This window comes from Antrostomus carolinensis, unplaced genomic scaffold, assembly GCF_000700745.2.
Source record: "Antrostomus carolinensis isolate BGI_N321 unplaced genomic scaffold, ASM70074v2 scaffold10758, whole genome shotgun sequence".
In the NCBI taxonomy this organism is placed as follows: domain Eukaryota; kingdom Metazoa; phylum Chordata; class Aves; order Caprimulgiformes; family Caprimulgidae; genus Antrostomus; species Antrostomus carolinensis.
Genome location: NW_010335012.1, coordinates 125,606 through 135,691, shown reverse-complemented (window position 1 = coordinate 135,691; position 10,086 = coordinate 125,606). Strand labels below are relative to the sequence as shown.

Sequence of the window (10,086 nt, the reverse complement as noted above, 5' to 3'; positions counted from 1 at the left end):
AAGCTTCTTCTTCTCTTCCCCTTCTTGGCTGGCCACGGTCCCAGAAATGTCAGGTTAACCCCAGCCCTGCTCCGAACCAGCCTCAGACAACGGTGGCCACTGGAAATGGGGGAAACTTCACTCAGGATTTAACAGCTCAGCAGAACCCGCCTCCTCCCCACTGACACAGGGAGGGAGGAGGAGGAGGAAGGCTCTGGGGGCTGAAACACTGCACAGCATCACACTGCACTTCAGAGAGGGTGACTCCGGCCTTAACTCTTTCCTTCACACATCCCAGCTCCCTGGTGCTCCCCAACCTCAGCTTTCTCTTTTCTCCCATTAAACAGACATGGTCTGTATAAAAAATAATCCTGTGAGAAATGTGTTTCCCCATCGGTGTCAATAACAGCTCTGGTGTTTAAGAGTTAATTGTTTTTTAACCCCTTTATTTCTACCTCCTCTTCCCCTTTTCCTTGTTTGCTTTCAGGGAGCTCTCCAGTGAAATCCAAATCCTCTTCACTTTCCAACCAATTTATCTTTCAAGTCCTCATGTGTGTTGGTGTAGTCTTTTCTGCAAATGTCATATGGGCATGGTGTTTGTTAATTTGTAGTTTCTAAAGAGATCAGGGTGTTTATTATTGTATTAAAATTAGAGCTGCATGTATTTCCCATTAATATGCACTAGCAGTTAAAAAAAAAAGGGGGGGGGGGCAAAAATACCTAAAGAGACATGGGTAAAGACAGGGTCATGTCCTTTGCTCTCCCTTCACGGTGTAAATGACACCATTCTATTGAGCTGACGTAAACTGGCACAGCTACGCTGCCAGCACCTTGTCTTTAACCAATTCACACTGGCTTCAGTGTGTCACGCACCTTCAGTGTAAAACACCAGTTAATTGTAGTTGATGTGTAGCACCTAAAAACAACCAAGACCTTAGTACTACTTTTACTGTTCTCCGAGATTTCACTTATTCACAGAGATGCTGTTACATTTCCATGATAACATACTGGATTTGACCTCTGTTGTCTTGGCAGGGGTAAGGTATGCCTTCTACTTGAAATTAATATTTCAAGGATAAAAAACTTTCTTTTCTTTTCTTTTTCTTTCTTTCTTTTTCTTTTTCTTTCTTCCTTTCTTCCTTTCTTCCTTTCTTCCTTTCTTCCTTTCTTCGCTTCATTTTTACTTTAGGTTGTCCAGTGCACTAACAATCATTAGTAGTGGTTTTGCTAACACGTGTCCACAGTTTGCATTCTGTGGCCAGTGGTTTGCCCTGGAGGTAGGGGAGGATGCTGAATGCCTGTGCCCACATCAACATGAGTGCAAAAATACACAGCCCTTCCCAGAATATCATATCCTACATCAGCTGGGCAGTAAGAGGATTGTACCTCTCATAAGGACCACAAAACTCTATGGAGCAAGGGTAGATAACATTTTCCACTTAAATTAGAGGCAGGTCTGTTGATTTATTCATCTTGACAAGAAAAAAAAAAATGTCTAAACATTACACTTTTCAATGTCATCTTTTAAAGAAAATATAATTAAAAATCATGATTTCATTTGAATGTTTCCTCCAGATTTATTACAATGATTAAAAAAAGAAGTGACTCTACAAAGCTGAAGCCAAGTATTTAATTTGAGGTAAATTATTTTTTTAAAAAAACCCCCTAAATTACCTCAATTTTCTTCTTGTTGGTGATAGTTTGAAACCACACAGGAGCAAAACATCCTTCATCCGCATAGGTCTACTGAAGCCAAGAAAAACACACTCAGTACACGACAACAAAGGAAAGAAACAGATTTCCTTATCTCTGCTGTCTATTCTATCCAATTATAGATACACTAAAGGATTTCTGTGAGGACTTTGCTTTGCTCTCCCAACCTGATTAAAAAAAGTAGCATGCTACAGAATCTGTCTTAAATGTGTCAAAGGGTGGCAGATCAGTGAAGATGATAAATTGTAAGGCAGCTGTAGGGAGAGACTAGCACACGACAAGACATGGAGCCACAGGGATTATTTCCAAGGCTGATGCTTCTTAGTATCTTTATCTGAGGTGAGGAATAAACTTGAAATGACTGCTGGAAATATTTGGCATCAGGATTTCTTAGACAGTAAGTAATTTATAAGGCCAACATGGGACTTCTGGTAAAGTGAACATATATTTTAAAGGGCCAATGCAGTGTCATACAGCAAGAAGCAAAAAAATGCATGAAACATGCATAACTTAACAAACAATATCCTAGAAGGAAGCTGTTCTGTAAGGGACCTAAAAGGCACAGTATAGAAGCCCCTGGAAATAAGCTTTTGGTGTGATACTGCAGCAAAGAGAAAGTCTGCCAGTGTGTCAATGAGAAGTTAGGAAGTCCTATGTAGAAGCAATAAGGTAGTTACTGCCATGTACATCCAGCTTTTCAAAAGGATTGCAAAGGGTTCAAAAAGTGACCTGATGTTTGGATGTGATCCCATTGAAATGATGGTGGGAAAATAACTGTGTGGAAGGCACAGTCACACCTCAGTCATGATCTTCTCCTGCATACACAGAAAAGAGACTTCTGAAAGTAAATAACTTTTTAATCCAGCAGAGGAAGCAGAAGGATGTCCAATGATTAGGAATTAAATCCTGACGAATACAGACCTGAAGTAATTGCAATTACTTGCAATTTTTTAATAACAATCTCAGTTAACCCCTGGGATAATTTCCCCAAGAATGTGGTGGTTTTCTGCTGTTTAGTCTTCAAGCCTCTAAGAGACCTTTTTGGCTGGACTGGAAGTCATGGCAAAAGGATGGAATGAGATCCCTATGGACACATCTAATGGGAAATTCGAGATGAGAAAGGCACCCACCCCTGAAGAGTGCAGCTCTCTGGAGGCTTATGGAAATAAATTCTCTAGCCCACTGAACTGACATGAGCAATTTGAGAAAGGTGAAATGCAATGTACAAACTCTGTAGTCCTCAGAGTGGTTTTAATAAGGAGCTGAAAGTTAATGCTATGTCCACAAAGGGAAAATATGTATCTGTTTAAGGGTGACAGTACTGTGACGGTTTCTGTATTCTGCTTTAGGTATCAGACTTAAATGTATATATATCAAGTGTGTCAAGGGATGTATGCACAACTACGTTATTTCTTCCGCTAATGAATTAAACAGAAAGTCAGCTACCTCCTGAACTGGGATTCTTTCTCAGTCCTACAGAACTTGGAGAAATAAGGTAACAGCAAGAAGCAGACAGCCAGAGGTGTGAGTGGGAAGAGCTTTCTGTTTTGGTAGACTTCCAGGCAATCCTCCAGAGAATGGGGGAGAAACTGGTTAAAAGGAAGGTGAAAGGAGGCAAGGGGTTGGGAATACTGGCATCGGCTTCTGGGAAGCTGGGAGCCAGATAAGCAGGTGTAGGTTCCCCTGCTGATGCGGGTGAAGAGTGGAGAGCACCAAAGGCTGAATCCCATGAAGCCAGACATTGTTGGTGCTCTAAGAAGGGACAGGTTTCTTGAACCTCGCTGGCTCCTCACTTTCCTGAGAGGGGAGGAGGCTGTTATTAGTGATCTGACTGAGGTCATAACCCAGCCAGCAGCTGGGGAAATAACAACTAATAGTGTAAACAGGGGAACTATGCTGCAACCCCCTGTATGTAAGCAGGAAAAGGAGTCAGTACAGGGAGGCTTGCAAAAGCAGTGACCCATAATAAAAAGAGCAATGTCTGGTTAGTGAGATGAAGCTCCTAAAATAGAAAGGCACTTTTGATAAATAGGTTGGCCTCACTTGAGTCTTCACTTTTTAAATATACATTTTTCTGTGGAGTCCCCAGGGATGTTGCTTAGAAACTGGTGAGGCAATGTGATACTACAGGCTTTAAAAATAAGTATTACGAACTTGAAAATTGAATGTTTTAAACTGAGGCTGAGCCTCTTAGGTACTGACAGGGTTGCCACCCCAAAGATTCAGGCTGTATTTGAGATACAGTGAAATTCTCATATCTGGGTGTTATTATTGGCCCGTGCTCAAGCTGACCTTGAGTTTAGCACCTCTCCTTGTCTGGTTTACAGAGCTTCCTGGTGAGAGGAAGGTGCTTACATAGACCCATTTCTTGTTCGACATCTGGTTGACATCTGGGATGGAAACATCAGCCAGGGAGAGTAAAACATCTTCTGACCAGGCCTGACACAAGTTCTACCCCAAACTGACTGATGCAACTGGTGTTATGTACACCAAGATGAAAGTGTTATACGTGAGAGCAAGTGAATACATAAGCTTGCCATCTGCCAGCCTTGCAAACAGCGTTACCTACTCACAGGCTGGTGGGAGTGATAAAGCCATTTATTTTGGGATTTGTCTTGGGATAGATACATACAGTCAGTCACAGAAATAGTTCTTTAAATTAGTAGGAAAAAAGGATTTAATTAGCTCCAATCATCAACGACTGGGGCCAACATCCCTCTCTTACAGCTATATAACCCCACAGGGAAGCTGTACTACTGGCATCTCATGATGCTGATGTTCAGGATTGTCCCATGAAGAGCCGTTGGTTATCTTTCCCAAATCACATGCCTACATGGCTAAAGGAATTTGGCCACAGCAATGAACTTACCAGCTGCAAGGGCCTGATTCTCATCTCACTTTTGCACCTCTGTACACGGGGACTTCCTGCTAGCATAGGTCTGAACACTGACCCATGCCACCTCCTTTCTCTGGCATGCTTTCTTTGTCCTTCTCCCTTCCTTTGTCTGGGGAACTGCCAGTTGATGTTGAACCCTTCTGAACAGATGGGGAATTCTCTCCTGGCTCTCACAGCCCCACTTTGTAGCACAAAGCAGATTTAAGCAGGATGGAGGCTGGTGCTTATGCAGCTTCTCTCTTTGCACAAATACTAGGACTTGGCTTCTCAATGCCGAGCTCCCAGTTCTGATCTCTTTGACAACTGTTTTGTCCAAATGCAATCACTTATAGCTTTGCACACTTGGAAGAAAGTCAAGTAGAAATTGTCCTGCAATACAGTCAGCTCGTTCTCTTACCAGGGAATACTCAGTTCTCCTCTCCACTGGTAGGGGAACTTCAATAAGATTCTGTCAGAAAACAGAGCCCACTGATTTAGAAGGGGTTTTTCCTTACATATTTGTGGGCCTTATTATCTGCCCTAAAATACTCTGGCCTACAAATCTTTTTCTTGCACCCTGTAATTTAAATAAAAAAAAATCATTTGGGTTTTTTTTGTTCTCTTTTTTTTTTTTAAAGACTTGTTTTGATTATAAAATTGAAGGGGTAGGAGTTTAAAAACCAGACTGTGCTATGGTTCAGCAATAAAAGAGCCTTCCAAAACAGGGCTGTGCTCAGCGATTACTCTCAGTGATTACGTGTCAGAATGCTTTGAGGATGAATATAAAAAATTACTAGTTACACGGCTGCACACATTCTTGTCCTAACATTCACTGCTAGTCAATGGAGAAGGTTCAAATCCTCTGATAGTTCTAAGTCAGAAAAGCACTTAAGCATATACTGAAGTTTCACCTCACTTGGGGGCTCGCATGGCTCTGCAGAGGGAAGGCAAGGCAAGGCAAAAGACCAAAGTAGAATGAGAATTTAATGTTTATGTTCCTTTGCTTCAGGTCAGACTGAAGACAGTTCAAGCCTAAAAGTGACAGCTGGAAATATTATCATGTGCAGATAATGTACCACTCTTCTTGTCAGGCTGTTTATGCTCACTTGCAGGCATTCATGACCCTTGTCTTTATTCTCTTCTCTCCATCCTTCATGTGAAGAGGCACTCCTGTGTCTCGCTCAGTGGTGGCCTGTGGCTCTCTCTCAGCTCCTTTGGGCTGAACTAGATCTTCTCTGCCAGATGCTTTTGGAATCTTTCCTTGGTGGGTGGCAGAGGAGGAGGGCACCCATTTCAGTGGGTGCTCTGACTGTCAAGTGCTACACAGGTCAGGGGTCTGTAGGTGGGAGTCATAAAAATGGAGAAAAGTAGTTGGAAGCCCAGGGCTCTTAAGTTCTTTCCTTGAGCTAGTTTTCAGCAGCAGTGTCTACTAACCCAAACCTTGGAGAAGCACACTGGGAAGACAGAGAAGAAAAGGGCAAGTATCTGCTTAAACTCGAGTATTTAAAAAATCAGGCCAAAAGCTGTGTAATAATTGAGTGGGATAAAGATCCCACAGCCTCCTTTAAAGGGTTTCATTTCCTTTGGGAAAGCCCCTGCCAGCCTCTTGAATATGCTGTTTGGCTGGTGAATACAGTAATTCCTGTTTCCTTGCTGAATTTTATTTCCCTTCAGTAGGCAGGACCTACTCACTTGGGAGAGGGGGTGAATGGCTAATTTGGTTAGTCACATAATTCTATCAGGCTACAGGGACATGAATCCAGTGACCTTCCTGTGCTACTTCTGGAAGCAGAAATAGGCACAGAATGTAGGCAGCTAGTTCTCAAACGGTAATTCATGAGATGATGGTGAGCGGTCAGCAGCTGGCAATAGAACAATGCTGACTACTCTGGTACTTTCAACTAAAAACATGTGAAGAAGGTGCAAAATGGTGTGAGAAGGCTTGAGCCATGACATTGGTCCAAATGGTTTGGGAACTAGGGGTTGTTTTGTTTGGTTTTTTTTAAGGTCTGTGACCCAATCTCAGCTCAGGTTGGAAGCAAACCCAAACTGGTGCCATGTGGATAGGTTTCCACCAGGCCAAAAACTATCAATGCAGTTGAATTCTAATGGTTTCCCTAGCAGAAAAAGCAAAGAATAGAAGAGGATCCTGGTCCCTGATACAATGTCTCACATTGAGGAGATGTACATATGCATCTCTTTCCTGTTCAGTAATGCTGGTATTAGTTTTTAATCAAACAATAATAGAAAATCTGAGATTTTGAGGTTGCTGAGGTAGTCTACTTCACAGGCAATAAATTCACACAAACAAAATTGGTGCAGAAGGGTTTAGGATATGCAGCAGAAGTAGGTAGTGGTCTCTGCCATGCACAATCAGTGTCAGTATTTTCATTCAGGGTAAAAAATACTTTTTAAGGGTGGAAGAACTTATGCACATAAATTCCACAGCTCAATTTTGAACTGCAGGGTGAGAGACATTTTTCACAGTTATTGAGAAAGGACATTCCAGCAACAAGTGAGATCTGGATTTCATTATATATTTTGGGCTACAGTGCAAAAGTACTATCTGCCAGAAAAAATGTGGTTGAAGCATGTTTTATTAATATATTGCTGCTGTTCTTGGATTATACCCCTGTAGAGGCTCACATCTGAAATGACACATCTGATAGGCTATACATTAGATAGCATTTCAAGATTTATTTTTTGGATCTGATTCCCTTACAATATACAGAGACCATTTATATTGCTATTTTTAAGCATTCAGAGGCAAACTGTCAATGCCCTTCCCCGATAGATCATTGTTTCAGGATGTTTATGGAGCACTTCAGAAGCACTGGTATTACTACAGGGCAGTAAGTTCTTACCACCGAGTCTGGTACCTCTGTACGTGCTGTGTTACTAGAGCATGACTGCCCAGTTCAGGCAGCTGCCATCTGAATGCATGGGATAAAGCAGTCCAATGTTGTCAATGTTTTTTTCCAATGCATGGGATGAATCACAGGGGAAACAATGGCAGGAAACCTGTGCTGAGCAGACCTGGAGACTAAAAGAAGTGCGCTTATTTCCCTGTCACCTCACCCTAGATAGTTACATTGATGATTAAATGTCCCTGACAATTCATGATCTCCAAAGAGAACGAAACAAAAGAGAAGAAAATCTGTATAACAGGTATCTTCAAAGAAATACACACTAAGGACTGATATTTCCATTGCTAGTTTTGCTTTCTTATCTTCATGTTAAAGGCAGTCTTATATGTAAACTCACATGTGTTCCTGATATATGAACCCAGCTGCCTTAAAATCAGTGACAAAGTTCTTGTCTTCAGTGAAGACTCCTGGATTTTGCTCATATTTATAGGATACAATTGTGCTGAAAACTTAAGGGAGATCACAGCCTTCCAAAAATACAAGGAGGAGAGAGAAAGAAATGAGAAAGCAAATATGTTGTGAAAGAGATCCCAGGTGAAATAATTGGTCCAAGTTTTCATGTCTGGATGTTGTTATTTTTTCCATAATTACTATAGCAAGCTCCTGCTTCCACTGAGGGGAGGTGACTTGGGATTTTTCCAGTGGCAGTGGAAATTTAACACACAAATGACCAGAACTGTTAAAGCTGCTTTACACATACGTGTCAGCACTGGGAGAATCAAGAAATAGCAGGCATCATTTAGTCAAATACAAAATTTTGTGAGTGTATGTGTGTATTTGAGTGTCCATGCACTCAAAATGGAGAGCAAGGAACGGAAAACTGTTGTTTACCAAGAAGATATTCTCTTAAGTATCAAGTAATGTACAGTGATGTAGGCATGGGTAAAACTTGATTTAGATATCTTACTTTTTGCAGATATCTTAGAAAGTCACATTATTGAAGCAAGGAAGTTTCATTTACACTGATACACATCTAATGCTGTTGGAAATGCCACTGTATTTGGACCTCTAGTTCTCTTCAGTGTCCTTTCTACAGAGGTGGCTAATATTAAATGGTCACATGATGCAGATGCTTATAAAGTAACCAACTCACTTCACCTCCCATAGTAAAAATCTGGAGATTTTCTGATCTCCAGAAGCATAACGCCACATATCCATGCTCTCCAAAACCATTTGGGATTTATCACATCTCTGCAGGATACAAAGCAGCTGACCAGGTACTAAATCCATTTTATTCCTTTTCCACACACTCTATTCTCTAGTTTTCATTGGTGTTACTAGTATTATAGTTGCTACCCCTCCCAGAGGGAAAAAAACAAAACAAAACAAAACAAAACAAAACAAAACAAAAAACACAACAGAGAAAGCAACCCAGTGCTGTTGTGGACTAACAAGATTGCAATTTATCAAAAACTACCTACTGACATCTACTGGTTTCTCACCTCCACTAATCCCCCCTCTCTTGAAAACTGTTTGCAAATATCTATTGCTAATAGTAGTCTGATGCTAAAACTGTGACCAACACTCTGAGACTATTTGCCCTTAATCTCACCCTTGGAAATATACTATTAAATCTGATACAATCTTATTCTTGTTAACTGCTAAGAATTCATTAAAGGTGTAGAGTTTTATCATTTCATCCATAGTGGCTATTAGTAGCCTGGCTATGGCCAAGATACTATTGTACCTGCAGTCAAAAATCTGGAACATCAAGAAAATCTCTTCTTCAGGGAGATGATAATCTCTGTTGAAGACAATAAGTGGATAGATGGATGTGAGAGCTCAAAGGACAATGAGAGAGTGGAGGCAGGAGTGCCACGCCATTGTGGTACCCCACCAGTGGCCAAATTGATGTCAATTAACTCATTTGCAGTGGTGTGGGGACATCTTAGTAAAGGGGAGGTTTTAGGGATTTTTTAAGGAACAATATGAAGGAGAAGAATGAGCATTTTTTCCCAAATGCAAGTGGCAAAATGAGATTTTATTCTTCAATAGCAAGAAGCAAAGGGAACTCAGTACAGATCTAACCTTTCATTACTTAGTTCATTTAAGGCAAGTTCTCAAGTTTTTATGTTAGAGAAATATTTCTTTATTGCTGTACTGGTAGCCAAAAATGTCTGACATCTGTATGACTAACATCTGCATGCCATCATGCACAGCAGACGGTGGGCTATAAAATGTCAAGAAGTTTTGGTAATGGAAAGATCAGCGGCAGACGGCAACACCAACCAGAACTATTTATAGAGGGAGAGATTTAATTCTCTTTGAGAAGAACAACACAAGTGATTGAGAGACTGAGAGACTGACTTATGAGGAGGTAGTGAAAGAAGTATATACATTAAGCTTGAGCAAACGACAAGCCACCAGGCTGTGATATGAATTTTTACTGGGAAGGTTGTATCACTGGACAAAGGCAAGTCTAAGGTGAGGCTTTTGAGGCTGAGGAGGAGATGTATTAAAACTTTGCAAGTAATTTCCCAAGGGAGTTGGCAAGAGCTCATGGTGCCCAAATCACTTAAATCTGCACTGGGCAGAGCACTAGAGGATATCTTGTTGGCAGGAAAGTAAGCCCAAGTGACTGTATTGGCCTTT

At 41.2% G+C, this 10,086-nt stretch overlaps 1 protein-coding gene across 1 annotated transcript in view; it reads right to left on the bottom strand.

Moving 5' to 3' along the window:
* CCDC80 (coiled-coil domain containing 80) overlaps nucleotides 1-91 on the bottom strand; it is a 20,969-nt gene extending 20,878 nt beyond the window's left edge. Inside the window, exon 1 of the mRNA XM_010174384.1 lies at nucleotides 1-91. This exon is cut by the window's left edge and continues 541 nt beyond it. The gene's annotated coding sequence lies outside the window, so the exon portion shown is untranslated.
* Between the last annotated feature and the right edge of the window lie 9,995 nt (nucleotides 92-10,086).